The sequence below is a fragment of the Centruroides vittatus genome, unplaced genomic scaffold, assembly GCF_030686945.1.
Source record: "Centruroides vittatus isolate TY-2023 unplaced genomic scaffold, ASM3068694v2 contig_956, whole genome shotgun sequence".
Taxonomy (NCBI): domain Eukaryota; kingdom Metazoa; phylum Arthropoda; class Arachnida; order Scorpiones; family Buthidae; genus Centruroides; species Centruroides vittatus.
The window spans coordinates 648,600-675,730 of NW_027122635.1; the positions used below are offsets into that span (position 1 = coordinate 648,600).

At 27.6% G+C, this 27,131-nt stretch overlaps 1 protein-coding gene across 10 annotated transcripts in view; it reads right to left on the minus strand.

The window, feature by feature from the left end:
• Positions 1 to 27,131, minus strand: part of LOC136985240 (brain tumor protein-like) — a 79,057-nt gene that overhangs the window by 7,674 nt on the left and 44,252 nt on the right. For 4 of the 10 annotated variants that reach the window (XM_067282488.1, XM_067282485.1, XM_067282483.1 and 1 more), the window contains one exon: positions 26,229 to 26,455. The exons of the other annotated variants lie outside the window; for them this stretch is intronic. The gene's annotated coding sequence lies outside the window, so the exon portion shown is untranslated. The remainder of the gene's footprint in view (positions 1 to 26,228; positions 26,456 to 27,131) is intronic. 10 annotated transcript variants of the gene reach the window in all.

Here is a 27,131-nt window from a genome sequence, read left to right on the forward strand (position 1 = left end):
GAAAAATGAGACTAGATATGGAAACCTTAGGGGCAGAAGGCCTCAATTAACTATATACGAACTTCTGATGCAAACTCCAAGTCATGTTATTTCAATTAAAAAATCTTTCCCTGAAAGGTGTTAGATACATGATCAGCATGATTTCTGTTAAAAGAAAAGTATGATGTACTGGGGCAAGCCATTACTAATTTGAGGCAGAGTGTATATATTTTAAATAAAATAAATTAAAAATATGATTAAAAATTGCAGCCTAGCATTGTGATAATGCCACAATAAATAATCACTCTGTTTTACCTTTTGATTAAGACTTCTCTTTGCTAATCAGAAACTACACCAGTATAATAAATCCTATTTATAAACAAGGTCCAAATAGACAATGTAAAAAGAAAAAACCAAAACATTAAGGACAGAAGGAAAAAGAATTAACACTTCACACATTTTTAATATTTTCACTTCTGTTTTCTATTCTCACAAAGTATGAACCAACCTAAACTTAGAAAATGTTTTGATTAATTGATAGTGAATTATAATATCTATTTTAACCATTTACTTTTAGCTATCCATATACAAATTGATAAATTTATTATAAATTATAGAGAGCTTGTATTATTCTTTAATATTCAGATTGATTCGTGGACAATTTATTTATTAGATAAAACTTCTTTACAAATAATTGTTTGTTAAGCCATTTTATACACAAAGTAGCATACTAAATGATATTAACCACCAATATTAATTTAATCCTTTGCAGTCCTTTTTTTGTATTTTCCTCATTCATGTTCAATTTAAACTGTTTAAAAAAAACTTGAAAAGTGCTTTTATTTGAAAGCACTTTTCCTATGAACACAGTAATGTTATATATGACATTAAGCATATATAGGTATCCCTTGTGTGACACAGCACTTTTACAACATGGTTTTCCTCTAACATAGTTGGAAAATTGAGGACATCCCCCATACAACAGGGTTTCTGGTTTTGCTCTAACACTGAGAATTTGGGAAATTGCACTTAAAAATTGTGAAATTTTGTACAGGCAAACTCCTTATTTGATATTTTTTAAAATTCAAACAAGCATACATGTCATCTCAAATTTGCCCACTGAATTTTAGAATATTAAAATTTTCAATTTGTCTATGCCTTTTGTCACGTTTATTTTAATGAAAACTGATAGGAAAGCTAGGACAAGGAAGAAAAAATTGTGCTATCAACTAGGTATTGTTGACAATGCTTTCAGACATTGGTATTTAAGACTGTCAGTGTTTTGGTTTTATAGATTAATCTTCATATTTAGTAAAGTTTATTTAAATATTTATAGGTAAATGCTATTAAACTACAGTTAGAATCAATCGTTCATAAAAATGATGAATGAAATATGGCAATATCTTGGTACTTTAACAATTTGGTATTAGAACACAAATTCAGAAAAATAAAAGTAAAACTAATAATTTTGCTTGATACTCAAATTGAACAGTTGCAACCTGCTAGAGAAAATTTTCAAACAACATTTTTCATTTTATCATCCATAAAAACTTATGATAAAAATAAGAAAAATGAAGGTATTGCTGATATTTCTGACCAAGATCAAAAAACAAGCTCAGCTGATGATGGTACTTTGTAAAAAGAAAATGCCCTTGTTTAACTAAAATTATTATTATTGCATAATAGAGTACTTTTAATTGTAATTTTTAGTTTATTCATTTCTTTAACATATTTCTCTTAGCAAAAGTATACTATTCTTTTTCGTTACTAACTTTTCAAACCTAACCCATGTTTTGCATTAGTACTTTGTTTCATATAGCATGGATTTGCATAACACAGCACTTTTTCAGAATGTAACTACCATATTATACAAGAGATACCTGTACTTTCATGTTCCAACAAATATCATATTCAAGCATATATTTTCATGTTTTTTTTTAATACAACTGTTATATATAATTTCTGTAATATGCTAGAATCTTGAAAATCTTCAAGAAAACTTATGTCCCAATTACTCTGATTTCTTTGCATGCCACTATAACCATAATTTGAGCAGATGATGTAAAGTATATTATAAAATATGCTCATAGAATATGATAAATTTTGATAGATGGTGGTTATATATGTAAAATACAAGTAGTTTCTTTATTTATGAATATTTATTCAAATTTATGAAAAATTACTAGCTCAACAGATGGCAGTACTGGTAGTTAGAAAACACCACTCAACTGTAGGACCTGCTGAAAGAAATATGATATCAAGCAGTGCTTGACATCATACTGCAAAAGGTTAATCATACCATTTATCATGTTACAGGAAGGAAAAATCTCAAAGATATAAGACATGAAGCATACAGACAATTTCTATAAAAAAATGAGTGTTTTGGCAAATTGTGTTTTAAACAATCCATTATATCTTATACAATAATAAAATTGAACTCAAAGCCAAACAATTGTAAATTTCTATAATATATAAATTAAAATGAATAAAATACAGCTCAAAAACTAGTTCAATTTTATATACATATGTAAACATCTCAAAGCCTGATTGCTAGATTAACCTGACTACCTTACTTTAACACTACTATTAATAGTAACTATATATATATATATGTATAGAAAATTGATATATATAATTTTCTATACATAATAGAAATTTACAGGCATTATTGTTAAAAATTTTTGATTCGGACATTATAAGGATCTGGAAAGACAGAGAATTCCCAAAAAATAAATATCTAATCAAATAAAAAATTTTGACCCCTTTAATCAGTTTAGTATTGGAATATTTTTACTTGACCAGTATTACGATTTATTTTGTTTATATAAATTACAGATATGTGTACACATACCACACACACACTTTACTTAACATAAAGATATTTATTAAAAATTCAAATACAAATGTATTAGAAAGAATGAGATTTTAAATTTAAAAATATGAACCGTTATGAGATGATGTAGCCTGAAGATAACTGAATTTAAAAAGCTGAAAGCATTTGCAAATATTAAACTGGTTTTCAAAAAAAGTATGTTTGATTAATAGTTCAATTTTTATTTAGTTGTGATTCTGTTGTAAAACTCATTTAAAATACACATGAGCATTTTTTACTGATGACTAATAATAGTAAGACACCAGTAACATCCTTGATCAATTGCTTTATTATAAAAATTTATATCTATCAATCAAATCTAAAGATTTAGAAACAATCCATCTTCACAGATGATTGTAACCTTTTCCTTATCAATTATTACTAAAACTAGTTTCAAATAATTATTATAGGATACTCAAATAAATGATTGTTTTAGCAATGCCACCAAAAACACATTGGATTGACTAGTTGCTATTCATACAGATTAATGTAATTAATATAAACAACACTTTCTAATAAATAAAAAAACACGCAAAATATATACACGAGTATATTCTTTGTCATTCGGATATGTCATGGTCAAACACCATGTTTATCCAAATAACAAAGATTCACACACACAATCTCATTAAAAAAACAGAAAATTACATTTATATAATAAAATTAGAAATAAATAAGTACATATGAAAAATCCAATTTTTACTAGTTATTTCATGAACTGACTTCTTGTTTTTGATAGTTTTTGTTGGTTGAGATGTTTGAAGTTTTGACATTCATACCATTTTAAGAAATGTTTCATTTCTTAAACTGGTATGGATGACCTTAAGACATACTGAAATTGTCTTATAGAATTTGATTTAATGATTAACTGAAAGTATATTTTCAAATGCAAAATTTTTTAAAATTTACTGAAAATAGAAACTTAACTATTACTTATAAAAATTCTGTGTTATGATTTCATAATTTCAATAAAAATATTTTTTAACTTTTCTGTACATATAAGTAACAAAATAATAATTAACCACATACAATATAGTAAAATTTCTTTTATTTCTTAATTAACCTCTAAACAATCATGTCACTGAAGTGCAATTCTTATTTGAAAAATCATGCAATGACAAATACACATGCTTAATTCTCATTTCACATATTTTGCTTTTTATTTCATATTACAGTAGTACATTTCTTAAACAAATCTAGTTATATTTAGCACTAAGTGAAAAAATTAGGAAGATGAAGTTGACAACACATGCAAAACTATGATTTTAGTTTTACTGTGGTTATATTGTCAAAGTATGTCAAATGGTTAGAAATGCAGGAAAAAAAGGTAACACAAGTGATTTTCACTTAACTTCATAACATTTTCTGTAAAGATTAAGAATGTACTGACACAGACAAATTACTTCAAAAATTAAAGATGAATGCGTGTTTAAATCAGAATACAAATTATACTTGTAATATAAGTGAATCCCGTAAATGAAATGCTTATAAAACTAATTAATAGTAATGATTGACTAAAGATTAATCAAAAATATTTTTTAACCCAGCAAAACTGTTTAAGCAAATAAATTTTTACATATTTCCAAAACTCTCAAATGTTTTAAATGTAATCTAATAAATAAAAGATAAATGTATCATTACTATCCAAAATGTATTAATCTATATTTAAAAAGTTTCATAATATTAATAAAGAAATAATTTTAAAAAAATTAATTTCACTAATATGTTACATTCTAAGCATTATTTGTTAAACAGTGTATTCTTGTTAAAAATATTTGTATAAATGACTTGGAAATGAGATATTTTTTAATATGCTGGTAATAGAACATGCAAAACTACACTTTTAGTTATTGCTTGGATAATCCAAAGTCCATATTTACTCACATATTTCCTAGAAATTGACTAGAAAAAATTTTGCTTGAGAGTCAACTTTGACTAACAGCATTTCCCAATGCCATAAGTATAGTCACTTCCAATTTACAAATAATCCCTATAACAAAAGTGAATGACCAATCTAACTATCTTCAGTAACAGCCAAACACCTCCAGGTTGCTAGATTACATGAAAAATTAGAAATTGATCTATTTTTTGAGTGGTCCATATGATAAAGGTTTTGTGACTTTTTAAAAAAAATCATTTGAATGACTTTTTGGTTACTGTACTTAGGTTTTTAGTAGTTTAAGTGTACAGTCTGACCAACCCAAGAAGGCACTCACCTTAGACAATGGACTAGTTTATTGATCAAAGTGCATCATGTGAGTGGTCAGCGTAGTTTAACCCATCTATCCTAAGGTATGTCAACTGGTTGCTAGCTGAATCATGCTACTTGCAAATGATTAGTAAAGTAGTCCAATGCCTAAGGGGAGTGCCATCCTGGGTTGCTCAGACTGTACTACTTTACATTAGTCTTTTAATTTTGTCAATTGTTTTTATTTTACGGTATGAAGTAATTAAAAGGTATTCAACACAAACAAAAACCTATAACAAATAACCTTTAGGGACAGAATTTTTGTTGAATTGATACAGAAAAATAATTAATAAAAATGGAAAATAGTTAAGACTTTTATAATTAATATTTGTAAATTATAAAATTTTGTAAAAATGTAAATAAATTAAAAGCTTAAATAAATTTGAAATCATGGTTAATAAAATATATTACAGTAACTGCATCATGCCTGTGTCCTAGTTTTACCACTGAACAATGCTTCATATAAGATCATTTAGCACAGAGAATTGGATAAAGTGCTCTTAATGAAACTGCATTGAAAAAGGATAATCTAAAAGCCTTGGTTGCAATCACCTAATATGGCTATCAATTTTTCAGCTTCCAAATGGAAAGCAATTGAAGTATTTTGAATGTATGAAAGAAAGAAGGAAGAAAATTTATCTTGTAACATTCACATTTATACTTTGAATTATTATACTTTGAATTAAAATTTGCATTATTGTAAACAATCAATCAATCTCAAACTCAATCATAAATATTTATTTAATTATATGAAAATCAATGGCTTTAAGGAAATAAATGTTTTGAATTTGGCTTTAATTCTTTGTACTTACTCACATTCCTATCATCCACAAGTCAAAAGGACCGAATATTTTAGGTCTAATGAGGGCCCTGACAATACCATATGTATTTATTGCTGCACTCTAGAAATTTACATAATTAAAAGAAATTTCTTAACCATAGTGTAACTACAATTAAAAAAAAAAAAAAAATCATTGCTAACAACAAAATTAAAACTTCTGAATTAAAAAAATATTCAGTTCAAGTGTAGCTAGTTACAGTCTATTATGATGAAAGAATGATATATTTTCATTCAGGTTTCATAGTAAATTTTTTCACTTAATTTATCATTTTTTGTAATTCATTAAACATCTCACTAGGAATAAAAAGAGCAATTTGTTTTACATGCAATTAACTAAAATTTGAAATATTTTAAATAAGATTTACAACATTCATTGTGACAAATTCTACAAAATGTAACTTGTCTATCTCAATAATATAAATCTATTTGAATTATTAAAAAATTCAGATAAGCAATTCCTCAAACACTTATGTAATGCAAATTATAAATTACTATATTAACATAAATATAAAGAAATTCATGAATACAGATGCATTAATTTCCTCAAAAAACAGAGTTCATGAACAAATCATTAAAAATATTTAAATTAAAATAGAGCAGAAATAATTGTTGGCCACTATATGATTCAAATCACAATGAAAGTTTATTTAAGTTTTGCAATAAACTCCATATTCTATTTTGTTTATTACATTAAAAACAAACTGTATATAATTTAAAGATTAAAAAAAACTAGTGACTTGTAAGTTATTTATCTAAATAACTTATTTCTGTAAAAAAAAAATCATATAAGTTCATATAAATTTCATATCCTATAATATCAAAATAATTAAAATAAATATGGATTAATAAGATAAAACTTAAAACCAAATTATAAGAAAAATACATAAATCATTAATACATCTATAACAACACTTATACAAGACATATTAAATAACTAATTTATTTTTACAAGTATTAGCTTTTAAGTTAAACATTTTTATTTCATAAAGACCTATTTACACTTTTAAAAAACTGCTCTTTTCTAAATAATTCATTGATTTGTAATCCCAGAACACAAATATTTAAAAAATTTATTACTTTGGCTTAAAACTTTAATACTGAATTGACTGAATATGTAAACTATATATACAAAATTTATTAAGAAAAATCTAGCTAAATGGGTATTAGTAAAAAACTACTTAAAAATCATAATTTATTTTGATGTTCATCCTTCATAAAATTATTTCTTAATCAAATAACAAAAGGCACTCAAAAGAACAGAACATTTGAAACCATATATCTTCCAGTATTCAAATTACATGTATCATTAATGTTTCTCGAAAATAAAACTAAAATATCCGATTTCCTATCGAAAAGTCATATTTTTGTTGAATTTAAATAAAGATGCAAAGAACTGTGCAAATAATTTTTTTATAATTATTAACGTTAAAAATATAAATTTATCATATTTATATATAAAGTACTAATCACATAAAACTACAAATTGTAAAAATAAGCTTAACTTTTTAAAAAAAATAATAATAATGTAAATGTCATTATGAAAAAAAACAATAATAATAATAAAAAGTATAAAAGAATAACAGCAATTAAGACAAGAAAATAAAATACTTTTTTAAAGAAAAAAGTTCATTTACTTCTTTCTAGAAAGAATTAATTAGTCAGTGTTTTGAAATTCTTTTTCATTCTTCTGTGATAAAATTAAAAGGCACAAAAGATTATAAGATACAAATATTTGAAATAGAGTGACTTATTTCATTTATATTCAGTTTTTAATCATTCATTTTATAGAAGTTTAGTATTAATTCAAAAAATAGGACTCTTGAATTAATACTAGTGTGTGACTTTCACAAATTTACCATAATTACAGGCAATACCATTTTATTTATATTCAAAACTAACGCTTACTAATTTCATTTGGCATCATTTATACAAGAAATAATCAACTTTTATTACTTTTTTGATCAATCCTTTTGTATACTACAGAAGAATTTTCAAACTTACTAAATAAATATGATGGCAGTTAAATACATTAATTTTAAGCATTTGTTACATTTATAAATAAAATAATTACAACTTTTCATGCCTTAAGTTCACATATACTGTTAACTCCCAACTTACACAGAAATGCTTTTCTGAAAATCTATAAATCTGTAAATAATTCAAGAAATTTGCCATTTCATTTGATAAATGTTTTGTAAAGACAGGTTTTCCATCCTGTTTCTATATATACATTTAATATCAAAATGTAAATATAGAAATATAGGTTTTACTGTTGGAGACATATACATATCTCCAACAGTAAAACCTCTATGTTGGACACCTTTGGTTCAGTAAGATTGTGTCTAGTTTATAGAAGTCCAAGATACAGAGTGAGAGAGTTCTTGTCCTTAAATTATGGAAATTAACCTAGGTTTGCAGGCATTATATGCCTATTCTGAGATGTATCAAGAAAAATGTGTATGTTGAGTGAATAATTTTATCAACTTATTGATTTTTCTTCAGATACTGTACAGTATTAACTTTTTAAAGATGAACACAATCACAATCATTTAATCTTGCTTCAGCTTGGCTCTTTTAAATCATTGTATCATACTTTGAGAAAGACTAATAGTTACACAATTAATTTAATGGAATATAACAATGCAGTATATGGGTGATCTGCCAAAGGGGATGCCTACTGGGAAGACCTATGATAAACTGGCCTTATTTTGATATTAGACATGTGAAGAAAACCTGGAAAACTCCACATGCCAGCCCATTGGTGAAAAGCAAACCCTTGACCAGTTAGTTCAGTGTTCAGTGATTTTATACACATGGTCACAGTCACAAAAGTAGGACCCGCTAAGATAGATATGCCATCAGCCTATCACTCTGAATGACTCAAAATTGAGTCCAGATAGGTCATCAAACCTATGAATTTCTGGGAGAGTGGTCCATTCTGGATATGTCAGGCTCTGTCCCTCACTATCCAGCCATCTTACTGTGTATCTGACTGAATCCACTCAACATACACACCATAGACTTGAAAAAAGACAATGTTAATGCCTGTGCAGCAGACAAAAATAAAAATTTATATACAATTTACACTCAAAGGCTGATGTAGGTTCAGAAATAAGTTAAAACATGACTCAGATTCACAATAACAAAAATAGTCTCTTTCATGATACAAAATTTGAACATCAACCAAAACATCACACAGATTGTCATGGCAACCAAGAAATCATCTAAACATGGCTAAATACATCAAACAGGTCAACATTTTCAACAACAAATGCCAACAAGTGACAAACAAAAGCACCAATTTTTTTTCTCCAAAGTTAAAAAAATTTGCCAAATTTATAGGCAATTGCCAGCATAACTTTTTGGTTGCAAAAATGAATGTTGAACTAGCCAATTTGGCAACAAAGTAGCCAATTAGCAGCCCTGGTCTTTAGGAAAAAATGATGCCTGAGGTTATTGGTGATCAGCAATGTAAAAACTCTATCCAAATTCCATAAAAACAGTATTTATTATAAATTTTCTTAAAAGCTTTTAACTGATAAGATTTTAAAATTGGAAACGTGTAGTATGATTCAACACGTTCACAATTTTAAAACCTTATTCAACAGTTAAAAAAAATTGGAGAGAAATTTCTGAAAATGTCTAACTTAAATCACAAAAAGTTTTCCAAAATTTAAGGCAGAGAGGTGTCCAAGATATAGTGTAATCATACACATTTAAATGTATAGGGATTTCTCTGGTTCTAAGTGAAAGTGTTAAAGATATGGAAATGTCCAGGATATAGGGTGTCCAAATTGACAGATTTTACTGTATATTCATTTTAACACTATATATTATATGATACATCTAATACACTATATATATTTAAAGTAAAAAACTTAAGAAATAACTTTATTCTAGTTTTAATAATAGATTACACTGATGATAAAAAATGAATGTTAAATATTAAATAGGATGTCAATAGTTTACTACTGCTTTTTCTGGTTACCAAAAATTATTTGAAAAAACTTTTAGCTCCACTTGAATTGTCTTTAGTTTACATTTCAAATTTGCTGTATTTCTAGAACAGTTTTCTAACAGGTTTTTGAATAAGATATTTTAAAAATGAACAAAAGAACAATGTACAAAGATTTGTTAATTTCAAAGAAAACAGGTGTTCTCATACTTGCAAACATGTTCAAGGTTTTGTTGTAAGTTTAAAACTAATCTAGAAAAGATGTCTGTATACAGAATAATCGTGTATTATTAGTGTTTGATCCTTCAATATACTCAACAGAATACATTATGCTCATTTACCTGCTCACTACTGTTAAGTAACAGGTGTTCCAAATGCAGTTTTTTCATCTAACACTTAGTTTTATAATTCCAGTTTAGTTTCCATAGTAATAGATCAACACTTCTCACATTTATCTCTGCTGTTAGATTTACTATTACACTGTGGGTGCATTTTTGAAGCACTACTTGTAAAAGTTAATAAAAATTGCAAACAATAGTGATAAACACTGTTATTCTAATGTTACCAACGTCAATGCTACCTTGCTAACAACAATGGAATGTCAGAATTCACGCAAAAATGAAAATACACAATAGAAATAAATCCACATTATTTATTATTGGCCAAAGACAGACTTCAATGCCACCCCATGAGCAGAAAGGGAACTTCATAATCTGCCAAAAATTTCAATTTTAGATATATGGTCAAATTGTTTCTAAATCTGAAAGTTCATAAGTTTAATGTTTTTAAGTAAGCAATCTCCTGTATTTAATATTTTAAATTCTAAAAAATATTTAATAGAATAAAATATTGAAAAATTTTAGAATTTGATTTATTTAATTTTGATGATAAAATTAACAATTTTTCTAGTACTAAATGCTTTTTATACATAAAGCCAATTTCTTGACAAATGAATTATTAATGTTTGTATGTCTAAAGCATTATTATTAAAGTACTGTACTGTACAATATAAAGTAAGTCATATTGCTCCATGCAGCATAAAAATCAATTTGACTCACTGTAGACAGTATTCCTTATTTCTATTTCTTGCATTACACAGAAAAATTACATTGCTTTCAAATTAGCAAAAAATTCAAATTCTTTATAATTGATAATGATTTCATAATTTAATATAGGTTAATTTATTATGATACAATGTTTCAATCATAAATTAATGATGGTATTAAAACTATATTATCATTTTGATTATTAAATGTATTTATTCTGTTATGACTAACATTTTTGTAATCATCAAGGTATATTGCACAGATTCAAAACCTATTATGTATGAGCTTACAGCATAGATATGTTCCATCCAATCTAAAAACTTTAAAAACATCTGCTGCTCACATCCATCACTTATTTCAATTATCAGAACAACAATGAAAAAGCTAGTTCTTTTATTAATAAGAATAGAAGTTCTATTAAAGCTCTCAAATAGTACAAACCTGTATACATATAAATTGTTAAACTTAGTTAAATCTATATCTAAAGATTCTGTACAGAAGATGGAAAAAACTAAATATATTTTGATGGGAAAACATTAGATAAAATAAATTTTTCATTTGTAACAGCAATGGTGTTATGGTTTCCATTTAAAATACTATTTTAAAAATTCCAATAGATTAAATCTTTGAAGATCACTGTATTTTACAAGCATTAAATAGATAAATGTGAAAATATTGTCAGCACAGAATTTTAATTTATACTTAGTGAATTCAACATTAAAATTTCTTCAGCATTATGGAATTTTAGGATTCACAAAATATTTTTCTAAAATTTTATAAATTATTTTTCTATTGGTTCTTTAATTCTATAGCATTTAAATTTTTTTACTGGCTAAAGTTAATAAAAAGAAACAAATTTGATAAATTAAAAAAGGTTATTAAATTCAATCTATCAATATGAACAAAATCTATACTTAACACAAAATATTTTCATTCTCAAAGAATATTTTCCTAATCAAAATAAGTTATCCATAAGAGTCATGTAATTAATTTTCATTATTTTTAAAATTTGCACTTCTGCTTTTGATGGTGCCTCATTCATTTAAAAAGTTATCCTTTTATAAGAAACATTATTAGGCAATTCTTAGCAATGATTTAAAGTTAATAAAAGTGATACATAGAATTTGTGATTTTATATCAAAGCAAATGATCCAGATAAGTTTTTCAAAGTAGTAAGCTGAAATGACCCTGTACAAACCTTATAAAATAGGTCTCAGTGAATCTAAATTTTTGATATTTTGTAGTTCTAGTGATCCTGATCAAAAGTCTCCATAGGCACAGTAAAAAAATGGAGTGAGTTAGAATGACCAAGATGCAAGAATAACATAATTCACATGTTGTAAGGCATGAATCTTTTTCATTTCCAAATATAAAATGTTTTCAAATGTTATTGTCATTCAGCACATTTGGATTTCCTTGTGGAGAAATCATTCATTATACAATTGACACAAGTTTGATCCTCATGCTGTTTGGGTTTATTCTGCACTAGTAAATACATGTTCTGCATAGCAAACAGCATCCTTCTTGCAAGAGACTCGCTCCACCAAGACTTGATGATAAAACTCTGTTGAGATGTTTTATATTTGAAATAAAAAAAATTTAGGGCTTCACATGTGTGAATCAAGCTATTTTTGCATCTTAATCACTCTATAACTCAAACTGTCAATTTTTTGACTTTGTGCTTATGGAGATTTTTGATCAGTACCGCTAGAACTATAAAATATCAGATTCGGCAAAATCCATCAGGACCCATTTCCCATAAGGTTTACATGAGACCAGTGGTGATATTTGAAATAGTTAACAAAGGGTTCGCTAGCAGAAAATTTTTCCCTGACAATCACCGACAAACGAAATGGAAGTTTTGGTTAGAAATAAATACAATACCTTTTCTTGCAATATATCTAATAATCAGTGGCGTATTTGGAACGTAACAAGCCCTGGGTGAAGACCAGGTAACAATAGTGTATTAGTGCTGTCGACCTTTTTTTTTTTTATTTTTTCTTTTTAGGCAGAGGAATTGTTCACCGCGAAATGGCACTTCTCGTTATAGACAGATGTCATCATCTCTAGAGATACATTCTCCTTTTTCTTTCGCTGTCCATAGCCCGACACGTGTTCCACAGCCATCTTGTATTATCTTGCGCACGTGAGATTGTCGGATCTCTCTTATGACTAGATCTACTTTCAAGAACTCTCTTGAATCAATCACTATTAAACCTCTTTTCGGTCGAGAGAGAGTGCACCAAGACATAGTCCCCAATCTTGCTCACAATCTAGATTGAAATGCTCGGTGCAAACGGGGTATAAGGCCCTAGTTTAGTAATATTACAAAATATAATATGTATATTTTAATATATTTTTAAAAAAAAACAAACCCACTGAGAAATGTTCCGTGTGTTTAACAAGGTTCGGGAAAATGAAAATTTTAACAACGGGCTCGGCTGAACCTGTGCGAACCCGCTGAATATCACCACTGCATGAGACCCTTTTGAATGATTAGAAAATATATCTGGGTAATTTAATTGAAATCTTATTCTTCAATTAGTTGATTAAAACACGTTTAATATAATAAATCTGGTTTGAATTAAATTTTTATAAACATATGAGTGTTTAATAATAATTCATATTAAAAATATAATAATTTTATGCTAAGTGTTTTCACTTTATTATATAGCTTTTTCAAGTAAAAATCATTATAGAGTTTACTTGAAAAAGCCTTATAGTAAAGCTAAATTGAATTACTATTACACAATTACTGTATTTTCATCTTACACAATTTTCAATGGTCACCTATTTTAAGATTATTATATTAGAGAGGTTGTGGTCGATGTTTTCATCACAAAAATGTGTACAAAGTTTGACGATGACGTTGGAACGTCAGTGGAATCATGCTCGATGTTCCGAACGCCATTGTCAAACGTCTAGGCTTACAGGAAAGTGGTGCTGAACGTCTGACGTTCATGTTTTCGCAATTAAAACGTCGGCCACAACCTCTCTATTAACACTATACAGAATAACTTTAGTTATAAACAACACAAACTACATTAATATTAGGAACAAATTTATTGAGAACATTTTTTTTTTATTTCAACAAAGTTATAAATGGAGTTCAGCTGGGTATTTACATGTCTTTCATGGAAACTGAGAAAAATATTGTGTAAGTGAGAAAAAAAAATACACGTGAAATCATTTTTGAATTGCTTCCAGAGTGAATACAATCATATACCATGCTATATTTTACAGCATAGTACAAATTAATACCTTACAACTGAATTTTTAAATGTAATTCTTAACGAAGTTTCAATTTATTATTTTTCACAAACTGGTACAGTATATGAAAAATTCACAAAAAAAGAAACAAACAAAACTTGGTCAATTTTTTAAAAGTACATGGCTTAATTTTGCACTGTTTTACTTTTATATATTCAAATGTATCATGTGTATAATAAATTGAAAAGTCATCAGTCATCTCCTTCTGGTCAAAACTCCAGTCGTGTGAAAGAATGAAGTATCATTCTAAAAATTGGCTCACTGATAAAAAGTGGAAAAATTTGTTGCAAATGGCATTAAATTACATATAGATATTATTCGCTCTGCCTTTTGTATTGCTGGCAATTTGTTACCAGTGTGAACTAAGCTGTGTGAATACATAATTCACTTACTTTGAAGTGGAAAAATTTATTACACAACACAAGTGAGAAAAGTGCTGCAGAGTACCAAAAAGTATGACATATAATTTAAAAATCATATTTAACATACAATTGCAAAAAACATAACTGAGAAAAGCGTGCATGGTGTTTGACTGTATTTTAATATTATGGTCAGTTATAACTGCCATATAATAAAATTGTTTGTTTTATTAATAAGTTATGGCAATGCAACACTTGGGCAATCTGCCTAGGGAGATGCCTTCTGTGAGGTCTTTTTGAGGGTAACTGCCCCCTATTTAGATGTTACAGATGTGGAGAAAACCCGGAAAACTCCACGTGGCCAGCCTGACCTTGGCAAGGCACAAACCCACGACTCCCAGTGTTTAGGAAATGGAACTGCTTGGCCACTGGTGGGTCCATATATAAAATAAAATAAAAAATACAACCCGGTGTGGGAGAAGTGTTAGTTTATTAAACTTTTAATAAATAAAATGATCAAATATTTTCAAGGCTAAATGAATATACATACAACTGCTTCAGATTACCAAACATTTATTCATACAAAAAATAAAAAATATAAAAATGCTTGTAAATTAATCTTATAATAAAAAAAATGAAAACAAATGCACAAATCTTAAATTGGCCTTGCAGATAGATGTGCTTTCAGTTACAAATGTTTTCAGTCTACTTCTAAAGATCTTCCTCAAGTTTATCCCTTCAAAAATTGAAATCTTTCTGGTTCTAGAATAAAATGCATAAAAGATTTGCATAAAAGTTCAAATTCAAAAATTTTTTAAGCATCCAATGGGATGTATTTATTAATAGCCTATGCGCTTATTGTCTATGTGCCTATATAACCTGTTGTTATAAGAGGTAGCACACCTCTTATAACAACAGGTCGAATATGGCCAGAAAGATTCAATTTTCAAAAAGGATAAACCCGAGGAAGGTTTATTAGTACTGTAAACTTTTGTAACCAAAAGTACACTTATCTGCAAGGTCAATTTAAGGTTTGTGCATTCATTTTTAAATGCTTGCTTGAAAGTATTGTCAACTTCAATGATTTTCAAGCTTAAACGATCATCAGAAATTCTAAAACGAATTGCATTGCCAAAGAAGCTGGAATACAAATAAGGAAAAAACATATGGTAATGACAATGTCAGAAATTACGAATTTAATGCTGTTTACCATTGATGTAATATGTTAATCACCTATAAGCTATTTATATCAATGTAATTTGAGATATCATCATTGTGGTGTTTGTCCTTATTCTTATCTATTTTTCAACTTCTATGACAATGCAATCTTTTCAGAATTCTTGACAATAATCCATTTACTCTCTAAAGTGCTATAACCATCCACTAACTAATAATCTCTATCAATTACAGCAGTATTTTTCCTTGATAAAATTTAATCTCAATCAGTTAATCAATCACATTATATTTAGTCAATCATTTTAATCAATTTTAAGTAATTACATTAGAAAAAAAACTTTCACTTTAATAAGTTTTATTCAATTTGATCCACAAAGCAACAAAATGTTTATATTTTAAGATTCTAGTTCGATTTTATTCGATTAAGGCAACACAACACAAGCAATCTGCTGAGGGAGAGAATGCCTTCAAGGTGATCTTTTAGGCATTACTGACATGAATAGAACCTGGAAAACTCTGACCAGTCTGTTGGTGAGGCATGAATCCATGACAACTACAGATGTTCAGTGGTTTTATCTACTCAGCCACTAGTGGGCTTTTAAGATTATGAATTTAATATACAAATGTATTAAATGTTTAAATTATAGAATGAGAAAGCAACTAATTTCATTTCAAATTGTTTATTAATTTCTATTAAGCAAATCAATTTAAAATTTTTTCATATTTGAATTGAAAAAATTTAAACCTTCACAGTAAATATTTGGGTAATAGAGCATTAAAATTTTGAAGTAATTTTGTGTACAAAAAGCTTTAGAGTGTCTATATATAAAACTATCTGTAGCTAATAAAAAAATGTTTCTTATTTAACATTTTCATTCAAATTTACAGTTTCATAAACTATAAGGAGTAAAAATACAAGCATTAGATTACTACTGAGATTAGATTTTATTTATAACATGAATGAACTGTAATGCATGCAGTTTACTGAATACTTAATTACAGAATTCAGTTCTTGATATTTTTCTCCCTGTAGATTCTGAATTGGATACCTTGTCAAATATATGAAAAACTCTTAATTTTAAAATAGGTAAAAATATAAAAATAATAGTAATTTCCATACAATATTCTTAAAATCATATTCATATACTAATTGTCCCTACAATAAAATGTAATAGAATGCTACACTTTAATATTTAAGCTACAGAATTTTAAAGCATTTGATATGTTACTGAAAAATGTAAGCTTGAATCTTATCCAAGGTCATATGTTAAAACAGTAATTGTGTTGTAATTTGTTATGTAAAAACTATAAATGCATGTATGATTTTGTTACTAATTTTTTAAAATTCAACTATACTTTAATATAATCTCTTTGCCTAAATCAGTGTTCATTCAAAGAAAAGAAATTAAGATTAGAATGTATGCGTACTTTAGATTCCATATAGATGAAACATACTCTTTCTTCAGCAACATGTCAAATGTTAAAGAATGAGTTTAGTTATGTAGCCCATTAAACTGTAATAGAGTATACATAACTAAATGTATCCTAAAACATACTCCTCATTATAAAAAAAACTTGTTATATTTTAGTTAAGTATTCCATTATATTAATATAATATAATGGAATACTTAACATTACTTACATTACAATACTTACATTATATTATATTAATATAATGGAATACTTAACTAAAATATAATGGAATGCTTAAACTTCATTTTTCACAACAGACATTTATCCTGGAAATATGTTAATTTTAGAATTCCTATTAAAACAACTGTTCTAATAAATGTCCTAAGCAATGACAGATCCAAAAGAACTCAAAGGGAACTAACTCAAAAATGAAAAATATTTGAATAAATTATAAATAACTTGTTAAACATGTGCAAGATGATTGTAGATAGTCCGATAAACCATATTTACCATCATAAATGTATTTTAAAATGCTTTGAAAGTTCAAGTTTCAATTGTTTGTATCAATGAGCAGGGCTTAAGCCCCTGTACCCCCTTGGATCCCCCTGGTTCTAAGCTCTTATGTACTGTACTATATGTTCTAATAACTTTGTGAATCCAGATTACACAATGTTGAGTAAGAGAATGTTAAAGTCAAATCATATATGGATCAATTAGTCTTGATCTTGATGTTCTTTAATTTCTATAAAGTAATGCCTAGCTAATGTTAACATTTTTGAATAATATTTATTAACAAATAAAACCTAATATACTATTAATTAATATATAATATATGTAAATAATAGGATAATTCAAGTAGAATATGAAATATAAATTAAAAAATATATCAATGCAATTTTATCAAATATGTTTAATTCACACATTTTATTCTCTAAAACAAATTAACAGAATACATAAGATAGAAAACTGTTAAACTTATTAATAGAACTTACTATTCTATTTTAGTAAAATAAATGCTATTAACTAGATAATCTGAGCTTTGATTATCTGACTTTTAGTGTAACCAACAACATTTTAATATTCTTTTAATAAAAAATAAATTAATTTAAATAAATCAATAATATTCATCTGCTAGTTACTTAACTAAACATTATCTAGGTTAAAATAAAATGTAGCTAAACTCTATAATCCCAAAATACAACTGAATCCTGTTCAACCAAATTACAAATATATATACTGCTTACAAATATAGTAAAATTTATTAAAATTTATATTTTCGTAAATGTACAATATATCAACTTTTTAACATAGCACTTTAATTTCAACATTTATATTTATATAGATATAAATAGCACTCAGAATCTTTAATTAGCTAATAATTAAAAGCATTTGTTTCTGTTCTACATTGATGTTACTTGAATTAAAGCTCCTTAATAGTATTTTTATACTAGAAAAGTTACAATGATTTTAAATTGTTAAACTAGTTGAACAGATAGATCAGCTGATCTATTAAAAGTTTAAAACCACAGTCATTCATTGTCAGTAACCTTGTTTAATTTGAAAGTTTAAACTTAGAGTAGTCAAGCTTTCTCATTGAACAGAATAACAAAACCAAATGTGCTGGCATTAATTTTCTATTGCTTCATAAATATAATTTTGATATCTAGAAATTTGAATGCTGTTTTCATCAGAATTATAAATTCAATATACACTCATGTTTGTGAAAATTGCAACACCATGAAGGAATTGTCAAAAATTAATGAAATTATTCCACATGTTACTGATAGTGGTACAAATAAACGATCAATTTATAAGACAAAAAAACAAAGATTGTTGGAAATCAGTACTTTGTGTGTCCGCCACACTGAGCGATGAGAGCCTGTACATGTCGTGGAATTGAATCATAGAGGTTCTGAATGTAATCCTGGGAAATGGCATTCCAAATGGCTTTGACTTGATGCCAAAGTTCAGTCTTATTGTGTGCCCCACCAGCTGTACAAGCGAGTCGCCGACCAATGAAATCCCAGATATGCTCGATGGGCGACATATCTGGGGAATAAGCAGGCCATGGAAGAAGCAAAACCTGTTGTGCACTGAAGAAGGCTTGTGCAGTCTGAGAAACATGTGCACGGGCATTATCCTGCTGAAATATAGCACCCAGAATGCGTCGAACAAGGGAAAGGACCTCTGGCTCCACAATTTCCTGTATGTAGCGATCACTGTTGAGGTTGCCCACAATACCTGTATGATGGGATCGACAATTATACCCAATAGCTCCCCACACCATGATGCCAGGCCTTTGTGCGGTATGACGCTGGATAACACGCTGTGGGAGCAGACGTTCCTCTCTGTAACGTCTGACATGTACTTTTCCATCATTGTACTGCAGATTGTAGCGAGATTCATTGGAAAAAACAACTTGTTACCACTGGGCACGCTACGTGCTGTGTTGCTGAGCCCATTGAAGTCGAAGGCATCTGTGAATCAGTGAGAGGGGAATCCTGCATAGAGGAACCTTTGCATGCAGTTCATGCTGCAGCAGACAGCGACAAACTGTGGAGCTAGACAACAAAATACCTGTAGCCATGCTCCAACGTTGCGCTAACACACAAGAGGACGCTGTACGGTCCATCACAGCCATGCAAATGAGGTGTCTGTCGTCCCATGCTGTTGTGCTATTGCTTGCCCCACTGACAGGTTTTCGCCTTATTTGGTTCTCCTCTGTCCATTTCTTCCAAACACGCATCACTGTTGTGACATTACACTGCGTACAAGCTGCGATTTCTTGATACGAAAATCCACCCTCTCGCATACCAATGATGCAGCCTCATACAAACTCTGTTAATTGTTGGTATGGCTTCCTCCGCTTTTGACGAGACATATTGACCACCAATGAAACGTTTACCGCAGACAGAGGAAGATAAATGAATTTCAATGCATCTTTACAGTACTTTATATACCTAGAACAAGTGGCTGATAAGGAGCCGTTTCTTGTTTCATGCATCCACAATCACTTTGTAATTCTAATCATTTGCATGTCTTACTTCACTTTACATTTCCTGTAAGTTTGGTTCAATTTGCACAATTCCTTCATGGTGTTACATATATACACTCATGTTTGTGAAAATTGAAACGTTGTGGATTAAATACATTAAACTGATTTTGTATTTTAAGTAATGTTTATCAATTACCATTATTTGATTTGATAAATTTGGTCATCATGGAACGTGACAGAAAATAATTTAAGTAAGTTAATTGCAATTATTGTGAATAGTATAATAGTTAAACTTGTTTAACATTAAACATGATTAATTCTAAACAAATTTAACTTTTAGTGTAAACAAAATGTTTGAGCTGATCAATTTAATATTTATGTAAGGGACCATCCATCAACTACAAGTGAAATTTTTTGAATAATTTTTGATTCCTCCTCAATTATGTACAACAATGTAATTTTTACAAACCTCTTTTCTTTTAATTATGTGTACAAAAATTCATGGCCCCCTCAATATTAAAGAAGTGACTTAGAAAATATTTACAGAACTTTTTAAAGATAATTTGATCACATGACTAGTAGGTAAGTTTATTAACAACAAATTTGTATGGTACTAATACTAGAAAAAAAAAGTATGTAGACAATGCCTTGAACCATCCCCATCATGTACAGTACAATGATGTCCTTTTGCAATACCCTCCTCCTTACACTGTACATGTAATTAATTGATAACCCCTAACAGAGAAACAAGTGAATTAAAAATTGATTTTATTTACATTTGTTTAAGTGCTGAAGTGAATAACCCAAGAAGCTTAAAAACACGAAAAACTGTTATCAACTTTTTAAAAAACAGAATTACACCATATGCTAAAACAAATATACATTAGAAACAATGGCATCTTTTCATTTTATTAGATAAAACATTTTAATAAGGAAGACCTTAAATATTATGTTTTATTCAGATTTTCCAAACAATTTCATATGCTCGTTTTAACGATCTGATAGCCTATGTAATCAAATTTTTTCTTTTCACAAAATCATTGTTTAGAATAATATAAATCAAAACTAAAATTCAGGTATTCTTTCAAAAGTTTCTTTATCCATCACAATACAATATATCTAACACTGTTCTTATTCAATCAATCAATATAATTCTAAATGAGTATTTATGTTGTTGAGTTTATCTACAGAAACACAATCTTGCTAAAATCACTTTTTAAATGTTTTATTAATATTTCTGAAATACTTAAATAATTAATAATTTTTGAATAAATATTTTAAAGTATCAACTGAAATAAAGATGAAAGGAAGCCAAGTGATTGCGAAATTGCCCTGCATTGTGTGTGAGAAACAAAAAAAAGTATTTTAATGTTTTTAAATATAAATTTTTACAAGAATTATAATAAAAATTTAAAACAAAAACTAATTTGATCTTTGAAAAAGTATACTTTGCATCTAGAATATTAAATAGCTTCATAAAAACATGCAAATAACTAATATTAGATGTCAGTTTTTATTATAAAGTATTAAAGTAAATGCATAAGTGCACCCCTAGGCAGATGGATAGAATTGCATTGGTGTGTGCACACTTGAGGACTGATTTGGCAGATTGAGTGGAATTTAGAACAAAAGAAAGAATGAAGTGTTTCCCTCAAAGAAAAAATAGCAATTTCTGTTAAGTGAAGTGCTAGGAGGTTTTGATAGCTAGGTACCTGGGTTTAATCAACTTTGTAGGTTCAAAAATTCTTGAGAATGTGAAACTTCCTCCCATGAAATCTGTCCTCTTGCTTGCCCACCAGTGTGCCCACGTCCCTACTAACAAATAATGCAGACAGATTTATGCTTTATCCAAAAGTCTGTCCATCCAACTGTGCAGTTACCTTTAAGCTTAAACATGTATTTGAGTTTTACAGAATATCATCATATTTAAAAAAATTCTTATCAAATAAGTTAATAGTCAAATTGATCAAAAATATGTAATCTGTTTAATTGCATCATAATTTATTTACTTTTAAAAATCTGTGTGTGTTATTGTAAAAAAAATTGCTCTCTCTTATAATGATTTTGAAATCAAAAATACATTGCTATGAATAAATTTTTCTTAGATTTTTTCATTGTATTAAATGTCTCATACTCACAAGCTAAACTTTGCCATTTCTTGAAGTGCTAGCATAAACATTTGTTTCAGAATCTGTCTAGTTTTTCAATTCCTGATACGATAATCTGGTTTCTATTGATGTTGAAACAGATGTATACTTCAGTATCTGTCTAATGAAACTAGGCATTTCATGTAATGTCAAAAGCTTACTAGCATATGGCATAAACAGCTGAATGTTTAAAGTTTCACTCTTCTGATATTTACTAGAGTGTTCTCCAGGGAGACAGACTTTGGATGGTAAGCTTGGTTTTGAATTTTGTTTTCCCCCCATCAAGACTGAGTAATAGTCACTCTCAACTAACAAAAGTAAATAATTAAGAATGAAATGTAGTAGTGTTTCTGCTCAAATTATATATATATATATATATATATATATATATATATATATATTATATATATATAGTAACACACCACACACACAATACAAACATACATATAAATTTTAGCAAAATAATTTTATAATTTTATTAGTACATAGTTATTTTTGTAAAAATTATACATATATATAAAACATGTAAGAATTGTCATTGAGGACATGTACCCAGTACCCAAAAATCTGCATGTTATAGTATAGAAATGTTTAACTGTTTTGTTTTGTACCACGTGCTAGTAAGCTTTTGACATTACATGAAATGCTTAGTTTCATTAGACAGATGCTGAAATATACAACTATTTCAACATCTGCAGAAACTAGATTAACATTTCAAGAAGTGACCAGAAAAACTAGACAGATTATAAAACAAATGTTTGTTATAGCACATGTTAGCACTTCTTGAAATGGCAAATTTCAGCATGTGGCTAACATATATTAATACAGTTCTGATAAAAAATCATTTATATATTTCTTCAAAAAAAATTTACCAATTAAGTCATGAATATTTTTGAGCCTCCTGGCTCATCAGAGACAACTAACAAAATTGTCTATCAAATTTTTTTTTATTGACTTTTCCATTCATGCTGATAATTTAAAGACTTTCAAGTTTTGATCTAATATTTGAGATATAATAAATTATTTTCATCAAGTAATAATTTATACTATATTTGTATAAAAAACTTGAAACATATGAAAGGATATTAGCACATTGAAAATTATTATAAAAGATACTCTAATACAGGGATCAACAAACTTTTTTCACAGTGGGCCACATAACTGAGAGAATGACGAGTGCAGGCTGCATAACCATTTTGTTCAATACAATATACTGAATACACAAATAATAAACACGACCAATATATTTATTTACTAATACACAAACAAGATGGCTTCAGTAAGCTTGTAATCACTTTTCTTAGAAACTTCATTGCAGGTACTTACACAAAGAGCACTCTGATATCCAAAGTGACAAAAAGCCACAGATTTTTTTTATTTCACCGATTTTCCTAAATATCATATTACTGTCAGATGCAAAAACCAGATTGGACCAATTTTGGCATTTTTACTTCCTATGTATAAAAAATTAAAATAAGTATAAGTTTATCTACAGTCTATGATATTTCCATATAAATAATTATATTTTAGCTCATTTGTGGCATGGTACGGCAGCAGGCTGGATGAACTGACCTTGTGGGCCGGATCCGCCCTGCAGGCCATAGTTTGGTGGCCCCTGCTCTAATATATCATAATAGTATAATAAATAAAACGATCACCATAAATAATTAATCAGGCTATTTTTCACTAATAATAATATTAAGTTATAATTATAGATTTTAATAAGAGATGGTGCCTAACATCTACCTCTAATACCAAATTACTTAATATCTAATTATTAACAGTAATGAAAAATAGCCAGATTAATTACAGCAATTTTTTGGTTTATTATTAATACATTGGGCTTAGTGATGTTTATACACACACATGTAATAGTCTAGTTAAGCACTAAATTCTAAAAGAATATTCTTAAGAATATGTAATTTCTCAATCCTTTTGGCTAATATGTGCATAATGTTAAATAAAAAGAAAAATCATTAAAATTACTACTACTAAATATGCCAGAAATTAGAATAAAGTGAACTATCAGGCATTACAAATTATAATTTGTTATGCTTGAAGATGATTTATTTCATTAAGAGAAAATTTATATATTTTATAATTATTATTAGGGTTGAATTTATCTATCTTAAACATGTTTATCTTGAAAATCTCTATCTTAAAATTTATTTCCCCCCCTGCATTTTCAGTTTAAATTCAATATATTTTCCATGTTTATCTCAAATAATTTTCACCCAAAACCTCTATATCTCAAATTATGGACTGAAGTGCCAAATACAAATTCAAAGATCTGACTTTTTTTATTAGAATTACAACATCTGTTAGAAAGTTAACCATAAAAAATTTTTAAATACTCTAAAATAAATTAATTGAATATGAATAAGTCAATATAAAATCTAACATTCTGTGCATTTAGATGTTTTAAAGTAAGTAAACTATTACTAAAATTAAAGTACGTTAATTATGAAAATTACTATTTACAGTATTTATTTTTTAGTTTTTTTTACTAATTTGATTGATAAATTTATAATAGCAATTTTGCTATTTTGCCAAAAGCTAATAATAATTTTGGTTATTATTTATTAATTTAATAAAATTTAAAATAAACTGGAAATAACAGCTCTGAATAGGGATTTAAATCTACAGCTCTTGCTGACCATGCACACTAGTTAAATCATTCAAACCATGCTAAGCTAGAGCTCTCATTTTACACAGCATTTGTCATTACATATTGTCATTTGTGACTGCAAATCTGTAGTATTACAATAAAAAATTATTATTCAGATAACATCTGGATAAAAGAAAATAATGAATAACAATCCAAACCTTTAAACACAGCAGAAATTTAAAAGGCAATGTTTGATTTTATTTAACAATCTTCATCAGATTCAAACCTCAGAAGAAAGATTACAGAATGTTACAAATTTTAAAAAATTACAATGAAATAATACTGCATGCAAGCAACAAATTACAAACTACAGAATGACAGAACACTGAACATAGAGTTTAAGTTTTTAAATTTGTAATTATTCTGTTCATTTGTTCTGAGGTTTAAATCTGATGAAGATTGTTAAACAGTTAATAATAAAACTTGAAACTAACATTTTTAATTGCACTTAAAATATTAGTTACCATTAATATGTTTAAAGATTTGCAGTATTACTCATTAGTAATGCTTCTATAAAAATTCTCACTATATTAAAATATATATCAATAATGCAATAATTAACAGCATATAAATAGACTAACATTTATAAGGAAATCAGTTTGCAAGGCTAATCAGAAAAAAATCCATTAGATGCTAACAAAAAACTGCTTGTGCTGATAGCATCATCATCAATTACTTATTTTAAAATTTACAGCAAAGTATGAAGGTTTTTATTAAAAAAAAAAAAAAGGAGAATAAATCTCTCAGAAGATATAAATTTAAGAATTATTCAGTTAACAATAAATGTTTAGTAATATAGTGAACATAGAAATAATAAGATTATTAAACTATTGTAAAGTTTGGATAAACTTTTTGGATATTAATTTTTTCATGCTAGAAAAGAAAGATTATAATTTATTAATGAAGTCAAATTTGGATTAAATCATAGCTTTTTGTTTACATTTTCAATCCCTAAATCTAAGTATTAGACAATAGAATTTGCTAAATATCTGACTTTGGTGTACAAAAATTTAAGGAGAAATTTTGAAAGTTAAAAATAAAACAAAAAATTTGTTTTATTTTTAACTCCAATTTGTTTTCATAAAGCATAATAATCTGATTGGAAACTTAACATTAATGACAAGAGCTAGTTCTATAATATCTTTTGGTTAAATTGTGTGTAAAATTATAAACTTAAAAAGCATGGTCTTGATTGTAATCTTAATTTGGCACAAATTTCAAGCAAGATATGTAAAAAAAAAAAATAAATAAAAATTTACTTTGATTCTTCATGATGTCCTCTTAAAACTTGGCAGGCTACTTAGGATACCCAGTTAATAGTCAATTTATTAACTGTTTATAAGCACATAATATTTATGTATAGTGCACTTAATGGTCTAAGTTTCAATACACCATATAAATACATTAACAGTAGTAGGACTAGGCCTGACACTACCTCCACTTCCCAGGTTTCCAATCACAACAAACACTGTCCATTTTCCCAGATCTGTAAAGGCAAGCATATGCAATCAACATATTTGAGATTATACACTTTATGAGCAATGGTACTGCCACACAAAAATAATTAGACAAATTTAATTGCATTGCTATGAAGAAAAACTATATTTTGATAGGAAGTTCACAAATCCTTAAAATGACTCAGTGACTTTAGCATGATTTACATTGCACTACACCTACTAGAGAACCCTGTTAATGGCCATAGAACATTTACCTTTGTAGTCTGTTTTTAAAACTAATCGTAAACATGTATGAGATGAAAACATTAATTCAATAACACAAGAAAACATTTTAGAGATTACTTGCTGCTTTTCATACATGCCTAACTTCATACCCTCCAAGCTATATAATGTTTATCATCAAGTGGTTTTTCAGAATGCAATAATGCATTATCAAAGCTTTAATGCTGCAAAAATAAAATGTTTAATCAACAAACTTTGACAAGTATTTGATAAGAATATCAAATTTTATATTTACAAAACATGAAACTGTTCACATTCTTAACATATCATCATCATGATGCAATTCAGTTATTATAGATTATTGAAGCAATAAAAAGCAATAGATTATATAAGAAATATTCAAATAATTTATGATAGCATAGTGACTATATATATATATATTATATATTATTTTTATTTTTATACAGAAATGAAGTGAAAATA